This window comes from Pseudochaenichthys georgianus, chromosome 1, assembly GCF_902827115.2.
Source record: "Pseudochaenichthys georgianus chromosome 1, fPseGeo1.2, whole genome shotgun sequence".
In the NCBI taxonomy this organism is placed as follows: Eukaryota; Metazoa; Chordata; class Actinopteri; order Perciformes; family Channichthyidae; genus Pseudochaenichthys; species Pseudochaenichthys georgianus.
This window is the reverse complement of record NC_047503.1, coordinates 12,059,014-12,078,132: the sequence shown is the minus strand read 5'-3', so window position 1 is coordinate 12,078,132 and position 19,119 is coordinate 12,059,014.

Genomic DNA, 19,119 nt, shown 5'->3' with positions numbered 1-19,119 from the left:
CCTGTTTTGCCGATCCGGTGCTTAAAAAAACATAGCTCTACACCCCTGGCCGAAATGTCCTTAAAATGAACCTCTCATTCCCCTGATAGGTGGAGAATTGACCACTAAGCGGAGCACCCCTTTTGTTTATGTAGAAAATAATTCAAATCTGTATCAGATCCATTGCAGCCCCTTTTTTTTAGAGATTTGGGTATGGAGGAAAAGAGAGAGGGTTGTATTTTCTGACACTTGGTGAGTGCCCTGACACACCGGGGACACATAGTCATGTATAAAAGACGTACAAGAATGCATTTGGCATGATAGGTCCCCTTTAAAGGCAAAATATGTTTTAAAAAACCATTAGAAATAAAGTAATGTGGAAACCGAGTAGTCTCTGGCTACAAACGGTATGACCTAACAAAACATTTTTGACCAAGATTTTATATATGTTTTCATTAGTGCTGTCAAAATTATCGCGTTAACGGCGGTAATTAATTTTTTGAATTAATTGCGTTAAAATATTTAACGCATTTAACGCATGTGCAGAATGGCCCGCCCCATACGTGCCACCAGCAGTGTTGGGAAAGTTCACTTTCTACATGAACTAGTTCAGTTCACAGTTCACACATTTTAAAATGAACTAGTTCAGTTCATAGTTCAAAATTTTGAACTAAAGTTCATGGTTTCAAAAACGAACTAATTTATAGTTTATAGTTATTTTTTCAATACGTTGCTGCGAGCTATTATTTGTCTCCTGTACGATGTTAATGGGATTTGGGTGGTAGTGGATCTGTTTTGGCTCTCTTTTTTATTTGCCACTCGCACATACCGTGAAAGGCTAGTCGTGTGCTTATTCTCAATGTGCCGTTTAAGGTTTGTTGTCGACGTCGTCGATGTACGGACTTGCTTTTTCAAACTGGGCGGACACAGTTTACAGGCAAACGTTTGATTTTTTCCGTCTGAGTCAGTAGGCTACTGACTTTAACGTACAACTCTTTTAAATGCTCATACGCCGACGCCGTAGAGTCTCACTCTGAGCAAGTGCTGCTGCAGCTGCTCTCGGCTTCGTCCATACTAATTCATTCATGCATTCAATGTTCGCCGGTTCCACATTGTTTGTTGTGAGGAGTCTGATATATTTAGTATATTTATATTTTAGTGCGACAGCCAGGGGTGACAGGCGTGTACGCGTCACAGGCAGCTTGCTGTTGCCAGATTGGGTGGTTTTCCGCATTATTTTGAAGCCTGTTCACGGTGTGTTTTAACTAGGTTTTCGGCTGAATGGCATATGAAATCTGGCACACTTTTGAACGCCGTTATAATACAGTGCTGAGAATGAACGCACTTTTGAACGCCGTTATACAGCGCTGAGAATGAACGCGTTCTCAATTACGTTCATCTAGCGGAAATACAGTACGTTCAGTTCACGTTCGACCAAAATATGAACGCGTTCATGAACGATCGTTCATTGAACGCATTCAGGTACATCACTGGCCACCAGTGGCAGCGCCAGGGTATGGCTGGGGTAGGCTACACCCATACCAAGAAATGGCTTAGCCCCACCATGAAAAATGATGTTAAAGTAAGCAAAATAAAGTCCGCCAACTCGCGCGGAGTAAATGGCACAGACAGCAGTTAGTAAGACTGATTTCAATAGCCACGGTTTTGAAAACTTTTGTCACGTAGTGATCGTCTTCTCAATAGAACATCTTTGATAACGGCGTGGTGTTGTTGCAGGAAGTCCCGACGCAGAATACTCTTGCTGTAGTACAGGGCAGAGCCATATAATAGTAATAATATGGCTCTGGTACAGGGGTGCACATAACTGGTACGCAGGTTATGTGCGTAATCTGAAATGCGTACCGTCACTTGTGTCACAAAGCGCATTTGCGTACCGACGTACTTGTGAAGCTTTTCCAGAAGGCGGTTAGATCACCGGACGACAGAGTCGGTCTCCGTGTGCACAGACAGGGCTGCTGTTAACGTCGGTCTGTACAACGGAACTGTGCCAAAACTACGCCAACCGGCTGCGGAGGGAGACTCCCTCCTTCACTGGAGAACTGCGCTAAAACAGCTGATCACAACGTTCACACTAGGCTTGTTTGAGACAAGCAAGACCTGCGCAGACCTGCGCAGTTGCGATCAACGTCTTGCTAGTGCGTTGCATGATGGTTAGTCATTTTGTCCGACTTGCTCTGGAGGCTCGCCCACATGAGACTTTGAAATCTCGCGGGACAAAGACGCCCGCAGCCTTGAGAGCGAGGCGAGGCGAGTTGGCGCAGTTGCTCTCCACGAGCTGCGGAAGCGAAATGCTTGATGGGAAACGGCTCGCTGGTATCTCGAGCTGAGCGCTCATTGGTGGTTTTTACCACGTGCTGCTTATAAAACTCTCCAATTGGCTGGCAAAAGTGTGTTGTTGTTTTGTGTCAGTTTTACGTCGGCACATCCATTCAAATTTTTCATCATTGTTCCACAATGTTTATCATCTTGAAATTAATATCTATATATTTTATACTATTCTGCTTACCGTTTTCATACTTTATATATCTTAGCATATTCACTGTTCATACTGCTCACAGGCTGATATCTAGTGTATTCATACCCCACTGTTTATTCATCATTCAATTCATTCTATATTTTATTCTGTAGATTGTGTACATTACTTTTCACTTTACTGCTTGTTGCACCTGGTTAGAAGCTAAACTGCATTTCGTTGTCTCAGTACCTGTAATCTGTGCAATAACAATAAAGTTGAATCTAATCTTGAGCAGGAACAAATGTATTTACTTAGTACATATCTGACATTAATGATTAAACACATGTGTGCATTCTTTATAAATGCAAACCGAGTCAAGCCGACTCCGGAGGTGGCGGTATGCATCTTAAAGTTGTTTGCAATCTGCCAAAAAACCTAGAGAAGAAGAAGAAGAATGCGAAGAAGAAGAAGAAGCCGACTCGGAGCTGTCCGACTTCAGGCGAGCTTTTTGACACCTCCCCCGGCTGCGATCGGCTACTCTCGTCTACTTTTGAGGCGAGCCGCAATGTGTCTCAAACAAGCCTACTCTGTGGTCACGAAGTACTCCACTAACCCTCCCCCTCCCTCTGTCGACTTTCCTGAAGTACTCCCCCGTTGATAGAAATCAACACGTAATGAATTAAGACCCCACGGTTTGATGATTGATAGGTGTGTGGGTTTGTCTTTCATTTTGACATGCAGAAAAATGTTATAATAAACATAGATACTGTATGTTAAATTGATATATCCGCCTTCTTTCATTTATCTTTCCATTCCCACAACAATATACATAAATAAATGGCATATTTTGGACATAGTTCGAATGGTGATTAATCATGATTAATTAATTTTTAAGCTGTGATTAATCGTTTGACAGCCCTAGTTTTCATACATAATAACAATCGATCAATCCCTCATACATCCCAATAATGTCATCACAATATCAGTTGACATAATTGCAATTAGATATTTTTTCTCCAACTCATGCAGCCCTACATTCCTGAAGCATTGTGGTTCCCGTTTGCAGTGAGTGTATTATTGACCAACCGCTTTTGAGTGGGCTTTGACTAAACGGAGGCAATCTGTTCGTGTGTAAAGCAATAGAGCACGTCTTAAGAGGATCTACAAACAACATCAATTGGTATGTGGATATATCAAGGTCAACAGGCACCAAAAGCTACAGGTATAATCAATGTGCAGTGCATTACCTCTCCTTTCCTAATAAGGATCAGATGTTTTCAGGGTGATGTTTTGATGTTTTTTCAGCAGACAGCATGAAAGCAAATGGGGCATTTTCGAGAAGCACATGTTTGTAGTGGAGTTCACTTGGGATTTCAAAGTCTGAGAAAAATTAGAGGAATCAAAAAGAAAAAAAGAGACATGAATGCTTCTCTTAACCAGTGCAAATTAAACTTTAAGTGAGGAACATGTGTTTTAATGTCACTGCTCAGAGCATTTCTGTATTGAAAAACAGGCTTTCACTCAGACTGCAGTGCAGATTAAGAGTGCCCTCCACTGAACATGAACTCCTTTTATTCAAATTTTCCTTCTTCAATCCTTTAGCAAAAAAGACTCATACAGTGGTGGCTGGCCCATGGGGGCGCTAGGGGAGCTAGGGGCGCCACCCCCCCCCCCTCTTCCCACATGTTTGATTGTCATTCAAAATAAAACATGAATAAAAAAATATATTTAAAAAAATATGTTTTTACATTTTTAATGAACAAGGTAAATAAAATATTATATAGTTGGCATCACTAAAATGTATAATCTTCAATAAAATCTCGTTTAAAATGGTGTTGCGATGTCTAAAGTTACTGATAAGTCACATGTTTGCTGCCTGGCCGCAGCGTGTATCATTACCCGCTCTCGTCTGGGCGGTAAGAAAGGAGCCCTCAGCCAGAGCAGCAGCAGCCAACACATTGCTGACTGTTGCTATCTGTAAACTATGCCGCCAAAACATAATTTCAGCCAATCAGCGTCGTCAGATCTAATGGCCACAGGGTGGCAATTTCAGCGCCCGATGCAGTCTGTGAGTTGTTTGGAATCGTATCTAAGGTGACGCTACAGTATAGTTGATGAGGATGGCTGCGTCTGCAGGTGGAGACTCCGGTGCTAGTGGATCGCCGGAGCTGTAGATTAACATTTACATGCTTATTGTAGTTGTAAGTGCAATGCCTGTAGCACCATGGAGCATATGTGTGGGCTGGACCTGTATTTTACAGGAAAGGAGTGAGCAGAGTTGTCGATTCTTGTTCAGTTTTCTGTGACTCCTCACCCTCTCAGACTTTTGAGTTGCACGCGGTACTATAGAGATGCGTTACCATGGAAACCAAACAATGGTGTAGCTGTATTAAAGTCCGAGTGGAAACAGTTGTGAGTAAAAATGATTTCGTCAGAAATCGGGAGAAATATGACCCCAGGGGGAAACCGGGAGAGGGCAATGAAATCGGGAGTCTCCCGCGAAAATCGTGAGGGTTGGCAAGTACGACACACACACACACACATAATGTTCGTATTCAGTCTCCTGATTTTAAATGGGAATTCAATCATTTGAGTGTTCCCAAAACCCCGGTGTTCTGCAGTTTGTGTGGGCCTACTGTACTGTTGCACAGTTTATACTGTAGAAACTATGTCTAGGACAAGGTATTTGGAAGTGTTGGAAGATTCATAGCTAACCACACTGAAGATTATGGATTATCTCATATTTTTAAGCCTCAATTCCCCCCCCCCCCCCCCCTCTCTAACATCACCAGAAGTCATAATCTAAGGGGTCATTTCTCAAAATGTTCTTCCGGGGGAGCATCTCCCCGGCCACCCCTAGTATGGTTTGGTCACCATTTCCATAGCCCCACCAAAAATATTTTCCACCAGCCGCCACTGCTCATATGAAAACCTAATTTTGTATAACTAAAATGATTTCCATTATGGGCAATCTTAATGAAACTTGCTCACGTGCTGGCAATTGACAAATTGGAGAAAAAAATATGTCTAGAGCAGAGCCTGACAAATTAAATTATTTTTTATGCTGTTATAGTGACAGGGGAAATGCTGAGGCTGTTCATCTTGACCATATATCATGCAATCTCTGACACGCAGGGTAAATCAATCAAAAAGATGACCAGGAGAGAGCCAGTGTGCTTGCTGCGCTCCCTTACTTTCCTGGCAAATGCCATTTTCAAACAGCTGAAAAGTCTGAATATTACTGCGTCTCTCGGAGAAAATGCATATGTTCACCTGACGACCCATAGTGAGAGGGAGATGCATGATGACGGAGAAACGGAGGAAAGGCTAGAGAGCGCAGGAGGGGAAGAGGAAGGGTGAAATGGAAGCGTTGCCACGGCACAATGGAACTATATAAATCTAAGCGAGTGCATTTGATCATGGGCTTTTGACAGAAACGGGGATGGAAGAATGCGGTGGAGGGAGGGGTGTGCCGAGGCGAGGAAGTGTTATGCCGTGATGTGACTAGCTGCGGACGTTTTCTGATTGTGTGCACGTCCAGAACACTGGCTCTTTGTCATGCCAAAGTACAGCGGTGGCAAGGGTACAGCGCTGTGATATTTCCAGCGTGCCGCAGTGACACATGTAGTAGCTCTAGGCCATGCAGGTTTAGTTAGAGTCTGACTCATGGTCATGATGTAGTGTCTCATGCAGTGATAGCTCTGAGACGTATGAGCTGGTATTTCAAGTGCCAGACGCGGGCTGCCATTTCCTCGGCGGGATTAAAAACTGTTCCCGAAGGAGGACTTGGGATTGATGTGTTCCTAGGTTCAGGAGCAGGTCTAAACCAAACGCTGTCACAACGATTCTTAGTATGTTCTTTGACAAAGAATCCGAGACGGGGGCACATAAAAAAGGAAATGCTCTCGTTAGATTTATTGAGGACATTCTGGCCTATGTTGTGCGTCAGTAACTATCGGAATCAGAACATAACCGTGTCTGAAAATAGGACTATTCGAAAACAAGGAAATAGCCGTTTAGTTGAAATTTAAATGTAAAACATTCAGTTCATACAGGGCAAAACAGTTCTTATACATATCTTTACATAAATAGGAGACTTATTATTGAAGCCAAAACTTCTACTCTTCCTGTGAAAGAAAGTAAATGTGTATTCTGTAGCTCTATGAAGCTTTAAATAGTCATTTCACAACACATTACAATGTGTTTTAGCACTACATTGATGCATGTATTATCACTGTGAAAAATATTGAACAAATTGTGATATTTTAGAATGCCATAGAGACAATCTAATTTTAACAACACCACCACATGATTTTACCACACTAATTGTGTTATTTTACACGAGACAGTGTGTTTTTTTACACTTATTTTTCAGATGTTTTTCAATTTCGGTGTTGACCCCGGATTCAGTTACACCCAAAGAGCCAACATGTACTGAATACGAGCAAAAAGGACTATATAAAACCCAATGAGCAATTAAAACACAATTCAGACCAGTGACAACAAACTGAAGTTGACGGGGGCCATTATCTGAACCAAATGAAATTACATCCTTCTCTAATCCATCTCAAAGTTTGTATCCATACATTGTCAATCAGAAGCTTATATTAAACAACGTTTCCCTTAAGAATCTTAGTTATGTTAGAGCAAACGGGTATTTCTTCCTCAAAAGAAATGCTGAAGACCAAGCCTTTCCCTGACCTGCCCCACTTACCTTCACCTAGTTTGCTAAAATGTCAAAGATAAATGTCTCTTGCATGTTGACATTTAGCAACATTGCCAGTGTCTGCCCACTATCCACATCAGTCATATTGAAATGTTTCTCTCTGCTCCATATTTGGAGTGTCTCCCAGTGGGAAGCTTCATTAGCCAGCAGGTTTTAAAACTACTTTTACTTGTTCTAACACACTAATGTATTTTCCGGACTACAAGTCGCACCTGAGTATAAGTTGCTCTTATCAAAAAACGTGTCGTTTAGAGAAAAAAACATAAGTTGCTCCGGTGTATAAGTCGCATTTATCCACTGAAGTCTTCATCCTCTGTGTCACTGTTAAGTTCCGCCAACTCCGGTGGAAGTGTTTAACAGCGACACAGAGGTGTCGATGAAGCAGCATGTCCTGCTCCGGGCTGTCCTCAGACTCTCCATCAGAATCAGCTCCGATTAGACCTTTCTGAATCCCGAGAGGATGGTGTCGGTCGTCACTGAAGCCCAAGCTGTGTCGATCCATCCCACAACATCCTGGAAAGTTACGTGACGCATCTTCTCAGTTGCTGTGACTTTTTTCTTTTTCGGTGGTACAGCAGTTTTCAGTTGTCATGATTGTATACAGTGCCATCTATTGGCCGGAGTTTGAACGCAGTCAGACAAAATGCGATATACAAGTCGCTTCGGAGTTTGAGAGAGGACAGGAAACATTCGAAAGATTGTAAACTGGTAAAGTCGTGGTGTGTCATTGGGTGCCTGCGTTATGTATGTTGCCAAGATAACATTTCAGGTGGCCATTACAGCGCAGAATAAAACTAAGACAAGGATAATCAAGTGCATATAACTTTAAACATTAACGGACAAAAAACCTTAAAATGAGAGCGTATCTGTTGCATGAACATGCAAGGATCAGACCTGTCTGACCAGAGGTCGCGTTAACCGTATATTTTCCGTCTATGATGGATTTTTTTTAACAATGACGGACAAATCTGAAAGCAGTCCGTCATTTTGACAGATTAGAACAAACTCTGAACAACGCCAAAGTTTCCCCGCAGCGAGGCTCCGGTGTTATGCCGTGTTATGCATGCCCTCCAAAAAGGAAATGATACCGTTTAAATAATAATTAATTAATAATAATAATAATAATTCCTTGCATTTATTATAGCGCTTTTCCAGTGCTCAAAGCGCTTTACAGATACACATTACACATATTTGTTATACATGCAATGGTCACTGTGGACAATACCCACAGGAGCAAGTTCAGGTGAAGTGTCTTGCCCAAGGACACAACGGCTTTACAGACGCAGCAGCGGCGGGTTTCACCCCTTGATCTGATGATCATTGCACAGCGCCACACCGTCCATCTTCACGCCTCGAAGTCATCGAGGCGCTTTTACAAGTACACATTGATATTATACATGTACTGTGGACATTACCCACAGGAGCAAATCCGGGTGAAGTGTCTTGCCCAAGGACAAAACGGCCTGACGCAGTGGCGGCAGGAGCAGGTTTCGAACTGGAGTTCCCCAGCACCCCCCTTGATCTGATGATCAGATGCACAGACCACTGTGCCACCCGTCCCCATGATGTTTCCAAACCTAACTGTGTCGTACAAATCAATGAAATGTCTGTGGGTTTTGGCTTTACACTGTGCACGCTCCCGCGAGGTGCAGCAGCCATGCATAACGCATGGAAGAGTGCATGTGAACTGTCCCCCCCCCCCCCCGTTGACAGTTCACGAGCATGCTTCCCCCCCTCCCCCTCGTCAGAGTTGTGTAAAGGCCGACGGGTAATTCTGGATTTTGACGGAAGTTTTACGATCATGTCCGTCAAAATGACGGGCAGCGAAAAAGTCTAGCGCAACCTCTGTTTCTGACACACATGTTGTTTAGACATCGGGTATTTTGAAGAGATTAACTTGACGATCCATATACAGTGGGGCAAAAAAGTATTTAGTCAGCCACCAATTGTGCAAGTTCTCCCACTTAAAAAGATGAGAGAGGCCTGTAATTTTCATCCTAGGTATACCTCAACTATGAGAGACAGAATGGGGGGAAAGAATCCAGGAAATCACATTGTAGGATTTTTAATGAATTAATTGGTAAATTCCTCGGTAAAATAAGTATTTGGTCACCTCCAAACAAACAAGATTTCTGGCTCTCACAGACCTGTAACTTATTCTTTAAGAGCCTCCTCTGTCCTCCACTTGTTAACTGTATTAATGGCACCTGTTTGAACTCGTTATCAGTATAAAAGACACCTGTCCACAACCTCAAACAGTCACACTCCAAACTCCACTATGGCCAAGACCGAAGAGCTGTCAAAGAACACCAGAAACAAAATTGTAGACCTGCACCAGGCTGGGAAGACTGAATCTGCAATAGTTAAGCAGCTTGGTGTGAAGAAATCAACTGTGGGAGCAATTATTAGAAAATGAAAGACATACAAGACCACTGATAATCTCCCTCGATCTGGGGCTCCACGCAAGATCTCACCCCGTGGGGTCAAAATGATCACAAGAACGGTGAGCACAAAAACAATGATTTATTTGAAGATTTTCAGTCTGGCTTTAGAACACATCATAGCACAGAGACAGCTCTGGTTAAAGTCACAAATGATATTCTAATAGCCTCAGACAAGGGACTTGTCTCTATTCTTGTTTTGCTCGATCTTAGTGCTGCATTTGATACTATCGACCATGATATCCTATTGCAAAGACTAGAGCACTTAGTTGGCATACAGGGAACTGCTTTAGGCTGGTTTAGGTCCTATCTATCTGAACGCTCTCAGTTTGTACGTGTTAACGATGAATCTTCCACGCAAACCAAAGTTAGCCATGGAGTGCCACAGGGCTCAGTGCTCGGACCTATTTTGTTCACATTATATATGCTTCCGTTAGGCAATATTATAAGGAATCATTCTGTAAACTTTCATTGTTATGCGGATGATACTCAACTATATTTATCAATCAAGCCTGATGAAATTAATCATCTAAATAAAATTCAAGACTGCCTTAAGGACTTAAAAACGTGGATGACCTTAAACTTTTTGATGTTAAACACGACCAAAACTGAAGTTATTGTACTTGGCCCGAAGAATCTACGAAACAAATTATCTAAAGACATACTAACTATGGATGGCATTAATTTGGCCTCCAGTGAGACTGTAAGGAATCTTGGTGTTATATTTGATCAGGATTTATCCTTTAACGCCCACATAAAATCAATTTCAAGGACCGCCTACTTCCATCTACGTAACATTGCAAAAATCAGGCATATCTTGCCTCAAAACGATGCAGAGAAACTAGTCCATGCATTTGTTACTTCTAGGCTGGATTATTGTAACTCTTTATTATCAGGGAGTACCAAGAAGTCAATCAAGTCGCTTCAGCTGATTCAAAATGCTGCGGCTCGTGTACTAACCAGAGTTAGGAAAAGGGACCACATTACTCCTGTTCTGGCTGCCTTACACTGGCTCCCTATAGAACACAGGATAGAATTTAAAATTCTTCTTCTCGCCTACAAAGCCCTTAATGGGCAGGCGCCATCTTACCTTAAAGAACTCATTATACCCTACTGTCCTACTAGGGCATTGCGTTCCAAGAATGCAGGGTTGTTGGTTGTTCCTAGAATCTTTAAAAGTACAATGGGAGCCAGAGCCTTTTCTTATCAAGCTCCACATTTGTGGAATCAGCTTCCAGTTTGTGTTCGGGCGGCAGACACCCTATCCGTTTTTAAGAGTGCGCTTAAGACCTTCCTTTTTGATAAAGCTTATAGTTAGGGCTGATTACATTCAGCCCCTAGTTTTGCTGATATAGGCTTAGTTTGTCGGGGGACATCTTACTTCTTCCTTCTCTCTGTCTATACCCGTGTACACTCATGTTCCGATTAACCCAGCTTCCCCAAATGTCTTTCTTTTTGGTGTCTATATACGCTGGGATCCGGAGTCATGGATGATCCTGCGGTCCTGTGTCCTGGATCGCGAGCGCTGGATCTTGAGTCGTGGCTGTGGTCCTGGATCATAGGTCCTGGATGGATATCCTCGTGGATTCATCTTCCTATTATACACACATGCATTTCCAAACATTTGGACTACCTATGTTGCAAATGTATTATCTTTTCAATTTACACACGGCATCTATTGCACGTCTGTCCGTCCTGGGAGAGGGATCCCTCCTCTGTTGCTCTCCCTGAGGTTTCTCCCATTTTTCCCTTTAAACTGGGTTTTCTTTGGAAGTTTTTCCTTGTACGATGTGAGGGTCTAAGGACAGAGGGTGTCGTATTGTCATACTGATATTCTGTACACACTGTGAAGACCACTGAGACAAATGTAACATTTGTGATATTGGGCTATATAAATAAACATTGATTGATTGATTGATTGAGCAAAAATCCCAGAACCACACGGGGGGGGGATCTCGTCATTGACCTGCAGAGAGCTGGGACCAAAGTAACAAAGGCTACCATCAGTAACACACTATGCCGCCAGGGACTCAAATCCTGCAGTGCCAGACGTGTCCCCCTGCTTAAGCCAGTACATGTCCAGGCCCGTCTGAAGTTTAGATGATCCAGAAGAGGATTGGGAGAATGTCATATGGTCAGATTAAACCAAAATATAACTTTTTGGTAAAAACTCAACGAGACGTGTTTGGAGGAGAAAGAATGCTGAGTTGCATCCAAAGAACACCATACCTACTGTGAAACATGGGGGTGGAAACATCATGCTTTTGGGCTGTTTTTCTGCAAAGGGACCAGGACGACTGATCCGTGTAAAGGAAAGAATGAATGGGGCATGTATCGTGAGATTTTGAGTGACAACCTCCTTCCATCAGCAAGGGCATTGAAGATGAAATGTGGCTGGGTCTTTCAGCATGACAATGATCCCAAACACACCGCCCGGGCAACAAAGGAGTGGCTTCGTAAGAAGCATTTCAAGGTCCTGGAGTGGCCTAGCCAGTCTCCAGATCTCAACCCCATAGAAAATCTTTGGAGGGAGTTGAACGTCTATGTTGCCCAGCGATAGCCCCAAAACAGCACTGCTCTAGAGGAGATCTGCATGGAGGAATGGGCCAAAATACCAGCAACAGTGTGTGAAAACCTTGTGAAGACTTACAGAAAACGTTTGACCTCTGTCATTGCCAACAAAGGGTATATAACAAAGTATTGAGATGAACTTTTGTTATTGACCAAATACTTATTTTCCACCATAATTTGCAAATAAATTCTTTAAAAATCAGACAATGTGATTTTCTGGATGTTTTTTTTCTCATTTTGTCTCTCATAGTTGAAGTGTACCTAGGATGAAAATTACAGGCCTCTCATCTTTTTAAGTGGGAGAACTTGCACAATTGGTGGCTGACTAAATACTTTTTTGCCCCACTGTATGTCACATGAATGAGGTTTATAGAGCTAGTCGGGTGATGTGAAGCCCTAACTGTCAGAGTCATACCACCTTCTGTCAGAAAAATGCCACACTCTGGTAGTGACATCTATGTTTGGACATTAGCTGGTCACATCATGGATCTCTATGCCAGTTAGCAGGCTGTCAGATAGACATGAAACACGGGCAGAGCCAACAAACAATTCAGAGCCATAATTGCCGTCATGAACAAGCTTAACAAGGTGCTGCTCATTTGGTGAGGCAGGTCACTTGTCATTCAGTCCCAGCTGACGACAGCATTGACCTGTCAGAGACGAGCGGCGGGGAGCAGCATTACGGAGCCGTGGTTCCATGAGCTAATTGCACTGAGTGAAAGTGTGATAAGCAAACATCTTAAGCATCAGAGTGAGGTTATAAGCACTGATGCCCCTTTCACACCAGCGCCTTTTCAGCTCCGGCTCGGAGCTAGAGCCTGAAAAGCGCCGGGTTTTCCAGTTCACATCGGAGCTGCGCGGGCTCTTAGCTCCAGAATCCGCTTCATTTCCAGCTCCAACAAATTGTCGGTCCAGAGGCAAGAGCTTTGGAGCTAAGAGGCGACGTCGCTTACGTCTCTCTTACGTCGAGGCGTGCAGGAAACTAAACCCACCTCCCATGGGTCGACTGTTATGCCTGCCTACAAGCAGTAGTGCCTATAAACACACTTTATAAAGGCAGGCAACACTAACCAGGCTTCGTGTGATTCTGTTTATTTGTACCTTACTTTGACCATCCGTTCACTGTTATCGATCATTGTGGAGGGAGGCAGACGTGTTGTTTTGTATTATTGCAGCTATCGGATGCAAGTAGTCAGTTTAACTTCGGTTGCTATGCTAACATCACCCGTTTTATACCAGAGAAACTTTCATAACAGCGTTGTGATACCAAACAGTGTCAATTCAGACTGACACACATTCACTTAGGCTAAGGGGAACTGGGGATATGCATCAGCTGCTTGTGTGAGTCGGACAGTGAATACTTTAGAGCGGCCGCTGCAGTGTGAGCTAACCGGGAGCTAACGGGAGAGTAATCTCCCGTGGAAGAGCAGCCAATACTGCAGCGGTCGGTAAATGCTGCAGAAACACATTAATAAACAATGAACCACGGCACTCTGGAGCAAAGTATAAGGTTGAAGAAGTCGTTATTCAATTTATTCTGGCTTCGTGTGATTAAAAGCAACACGATCATCGACCCGACGCAGTTGTTGTTGTGAGCGGCCGTTGGGGGGCAAATCAGCGATGTAATGACGCAGCAAGGGCAGCTCTGGGGCGCCAGTGGGCGGTGTGCACAGAGCGGGAGCTGAAAAGGGAAACCGGAGCTGAACCAGAAAAGCTCCCGCTCGGAGCTAGAAACTGAAAAGCGCTGGTGTGAAAGCCGCATGAGAGAAGCAAGGCTGATAAGTCAATATCATGCTGAATTACGAGAAACTTAAGAGCACATCTTTGGTAAACACAAGGTTTTCAAGTGGTGCTGTTGCAGGATTCTTTAAGGAGAAACTCAGTTTTACAATAACGACCAAATAGTACAAGTGTTAGTTCACTTATACTTGCTTTAGTCAAGGATAGCCTGTAGATGTCTACCATACCACATTACCGCAGGTATCTTTAAAGTGTCAGTTTATGTGTGAGGGATCTCTTTAAAAAACGTTCAGCATTGGAAAATTCATATGTGATACTGTATGTCCATGCCTCTAATGGTAGTGTTCATAGTTCCATCTAGGTCTAAAGTAACATTGTTGCCTTTTACTTACATAATAGGCATGTCTTTAAAGCTATAATAAGGGATAAGAACAACAATTGTGCATTTACAAATATTAATCACACTTTATTCAACAAATTGAATATTTAACTGAACAATATGGGCACTGATGAAAACAATTCATAATGTTAAAGTCAAGATTCTAGTGAATATTCCAATGACTTTCAAGTCAAAATATGCTCAGAAATGAGTGGGATAAAAATTGAGATCTTTAGTTTTCATCTTTCAACCCCATAATAATTGTTTCTGTATTCAAGGGTTGGGGGAGGAAGTGTGCACCTCAAAGTGCAAACTTCTTTAGCCCATTTGCCAGCCAACTGTATTTAAAAAAAGGTGAGAACACAAATGATCTGACTCCTCTCTCTGGAGATATCTCTTTGTTAATTCGACCTTCGACCTGAAATACATGTTGAAGATTGCATTTAGAAAATATTTTCTTCCAGTAATTACCTCTTTTTAAAATTTCATTTAATGATAATATTACAGTTTTGGCGTGACACAGGTGGCGAGAATGATGTTAGCTGTTGGCAATGCTGTCTGAGCAGGAGCTCATCTGAAATCACGTTACGGGCGAAAAACAAACTACACTTGCGCGTATGCACACCTCCCTCCGTACATGCCGATTCGGATATAATGCACGGATGTCCTCTACGTTTCATCATCAAAGCTCCATCAGCCTGCACGGGGTCTGAAGGGGAGAATATGAACCGGATAAAACAAATCGTTTGATGTGTGAAAGACAGACAGTGCAGCTCCAAAGTACTTAAGCTTCTCCTCCCAACGGACTGACAAGGGAGGATGGTAGGAGCGAGGAATGAGCGCTGCCTCCCTGTTATTTCCCTCCCGTTTTCCTGCTCATCGTAGGCTACGGAGTTTCCAAAGCGTTGCGTCATTGTTTATGCAAGGTCCCGGTGTCAGCACGAGCAATGTCAATTAAATAAATAAAAGTCAATATTGACAGACGTTTCAAAGGCGTGGTGGAGCGGTGAGAGAGGAGACGGAGCGCAGCGAGAACATGAGGAGTGGCGCAGACAGGAAATCTGATGAGCGACTAAGTGTAGAGTTGAACGTGTGTGTGTGTGTGTTGAAGTATGGCGGGATCAGAAACTAATTGTCTGATATGTATATATGTTTCATGTTTGGGGCTGCTTTGATATCAGGCTCACATCACAAAGTGAGTTATTTTTTTCCGATTTCTATCTCTTTTTCTGAATAAATCTTTTGATACACTCCGCCATATTATCGTCTGTGTTAATCACCCGTTGGTACCGATATCGTCCTCTTGTTGAAGTATGGGTTTCCACGGTCATTATTCACTATCTCGCAGAGTGAAACAGATGGCGGGTCCCGTTACTTTGTAGATATTTAAATATTCACAGAGCTGTCATTAATTATTTGATTGTCTGGCTTTGACAAAGGCCTTTTAACTGTGGTTAATTTGCCTTCAAAAGGAGTGGGAGAGTCTCAATGAGTTATGACCATGAATATGGCTCTTTTTCTTTTAAGATGAAAGGCACCCTCTGCTTCCATGTCAAACACCCAGAGCACCTGACCCTTTACAGTGCAGAATGGATTTTAATATTAAATCTTAGTGGCAGATGAATGGCTTTTTGAAGACATTCAGATGTAAAACCCATAAACAAATTATTTTGATGATCAATGAAGTGTTTTTGAAAACACTACTGATGTTGGGAGTTGTTTAGCGTGTATTGTAAAATCATGAATACGGACATCAAAACCACACCCGAAAGAACATCTGACATTAAAGACTTTTATTAGCACCACTTCTTTAAATATTCATATTTTACACGAGTACCACATGATGCTTTTCGTTAGCTGATTTAAGTTAACTTTTACGACTTTAAATATCTTGTCTTGAATGTATTTTAATTAATTTTCTTATTTTAAATGGGTCGCTTCAAATGGGTCGAGCACTTCATGTTTACCTTTTAACTTAATGCCTTTCCTGTTTTCTTTCTATTTTAGAATGTGAAGAATTTTGTGCTGCATATAATAGAAATAGAAATTCAATTAAAATGTATTATTGATATTATTAAATGTAGTACCCTCTTTCAGGTAAACATATCTGGTCTTGTTCAAAGCTTCTGGTTTCCCCATCTGTATAAGCCACAAAGAAATGTCATTATAGTTCATTAATGAAATTCAGAGGCGAGATTACCATATCTGCAAACAATTGCTAATGATGACCATAGGACCGGAGAGATGAAGTGATGAGATGAGCTTTGTTGAGGTTATGAGCATGTTGACCAGATGCCAAGCCACCTGCTACTAGATTTCATGGAGAAAACAGGACGGCGCACACTGAAACAGCAACAAACGGGGAGAAAAAGATTCTCCGGTCTGATCTCGTCGGGATCAACAAAAAAGGGACACAACAGATTCACCGGAAATCAAACTCTGGAAGAAAATTCTCTTTTCTTCTACCAACGTGCATCTCATTTCAGGAGATGGAGATCTGCAGCTGTTAATTAGGGCTGCACCGATCTGTGTTAGGTATCGGGGAGCCTTCATCAAGCAGGATTAGCTATAGTGACTCGGATGCCAGTGACATAAAAAAAGAAAGGGTTCACCCTGCTGCTTTCTGTATTTGCCAACATCTCATGTGCTTGACTATGATCCCATTGACATCCGGTTTTAACATGCATATTGCCACCTGGATAGGTTATCTGGATAAACACATTTACACCTTGTGTAAATGTAAAGGTAGACTTGGGATCTTGATTCAGCCGGCATACATGTAAAGCTGGGGTATTAGCAGACTTGTCAACAAACATGGCACGTGCCAGGTCACTTACTTGTGGAGTCAGTAAGTAGCCTACTCCCTCATTTCTTTCAAATACTACTTTGTAGCAATTGTACAAATTAATGGTCAAGAACATTTACAGTAATAATCTGAAAGACCTCAATCATTTTACAAGGGATTGAGATTTATATGACATTTTGTAATTTCTTGATATCACAAAAAACAGACTGGAGAACAGTTTAGTTTTAATGCAAATTGGAAGGTATATACGTTTTATGTATGAACATGTCTATTTATTCGCTGTGCTGAATTTGTATACACAGTCATGGATCTTGTAATCATAACACTATGTATATCCAGTAACAACAATTTGAATTTTTGTGATTTTCTATTTGAGTTTTTGCTGTGACGGCAAAACTTAGCCAGAGAAACATTGGTGGTTTTTGCAACTTCACCGGAGACGATTGTGATGTTTGTATTGCAACTTCAGCAAAAAAATGCTGCCTCAAAACAGAGCTCTCTTTTCTCAAAGAAGCAGCTTTGATCAGAAGCATAGCCTTCATTAGCCTATTACTCATCAGCAATCAGATGGTGCTGTGGACGGGACATTGTCTGTAGCCTCCTTCAGAGACACCGACTGCATCAGAGCCAAAAAAGCACATTTAATAGATTCATTTATTTCATCTGCAGTCGGATAAAAAGAAAATAATGATTCTGATCATTATAACAATTCGGAATATCGCAGCCAATGCTCGATCAATCCTTACTTTCTTCACATTTGGTTCTTTCACTTAGTCGCCCAGCCTCCATCTGAGTAGTTAGGATATCTCCCATACGCTGATGACCCAGGTCGGCTCATTTATCCTATTCAGGAAGCAAGAGATTGATTGTGCCAGTGCCATCGCTGTAATTATACTGTCATCACTTAATCAACCTTATTGGATTCCTCAAGCGGTCGCAGTCCCAGAGGCTGGGGCTGGGAGAGAGATTGACTTTTTTTGGACAGAAAGAGAAGGAGAGTGACGGTGAGAAAGAGACAGACAGAGAGTGCGAAAGGATAGAGGAATAGAAAGAAAGGGAGAGACCAAATTAAGCATAGAGTAATTTAAGAGGCAAAGCAATGGGGTAATAAGGACATAGAGACATGGAAAGAGCAGACAATGGTGGTGAAGGAGTGCTCCAGTTACAAGAGGAACATGGCAACGGGGAAAGTGGACCAGAGAGGGGAAAGCGGGGACGTTGGGGAATCAGGTGGGAGGGTGCAGATGTAGCCGAGTGATTGTTTCCTCAAGTCCAGCCAGAGAGGAGGTAACAAGTGGCCAGGGTGTCACCTACAAAAGCAGTTTAATAATTCATTTGTCTATGGGGCTGGGCAGAAAGGGCCGCTTTGAAGAGCGGGGGCACAGATGGTCATCAGAGTGAAAGAGGTGCGCACATATGCACATAAAAAAAGGCCTGTACTGGAGACTGGCTCATCACCTGGGTGCACACCATATGCCTTGAGGGCTGACAACCTGCTCTCTAGGCCCATGCAGAGAAATGCACACAAACACATATGCTCGGGCACGCACACAGATCTTCCCTATTTTATAACGTCCCCATTACTGCCGAAAAATATCCTTTCTTGCATACTGATTGTGTTTATGTGGGCTGCGAAAGATAAGAACGCATCAGCTGATAGAAATGCCTGGCGGAGTGTTCTCACCTACACACCGAGCCACATCAGTGCACAAATAACCAAAGACACACACACACGGACGTAAACGGCGCTTTCTGTCAATCCATCATTGTGTGAAATCACCCGCCGTAACGATAGCGCTCTGGGCTTCTTTTGCCATTTCACATTTGACTAAGCCCGATCCAAACACTGAATCAGCTCTTAAAGTCTAATGATGCAACGCCTACTGTACCAACCGAAAACGCCTTGCATCCTGCCATCTTGTTAGGACACATGCCTGCCCCCAAGCCACTAAAACAGCAGCCCACCTTTCATTCAATTACTGTACTGACTTTAATGGTTAT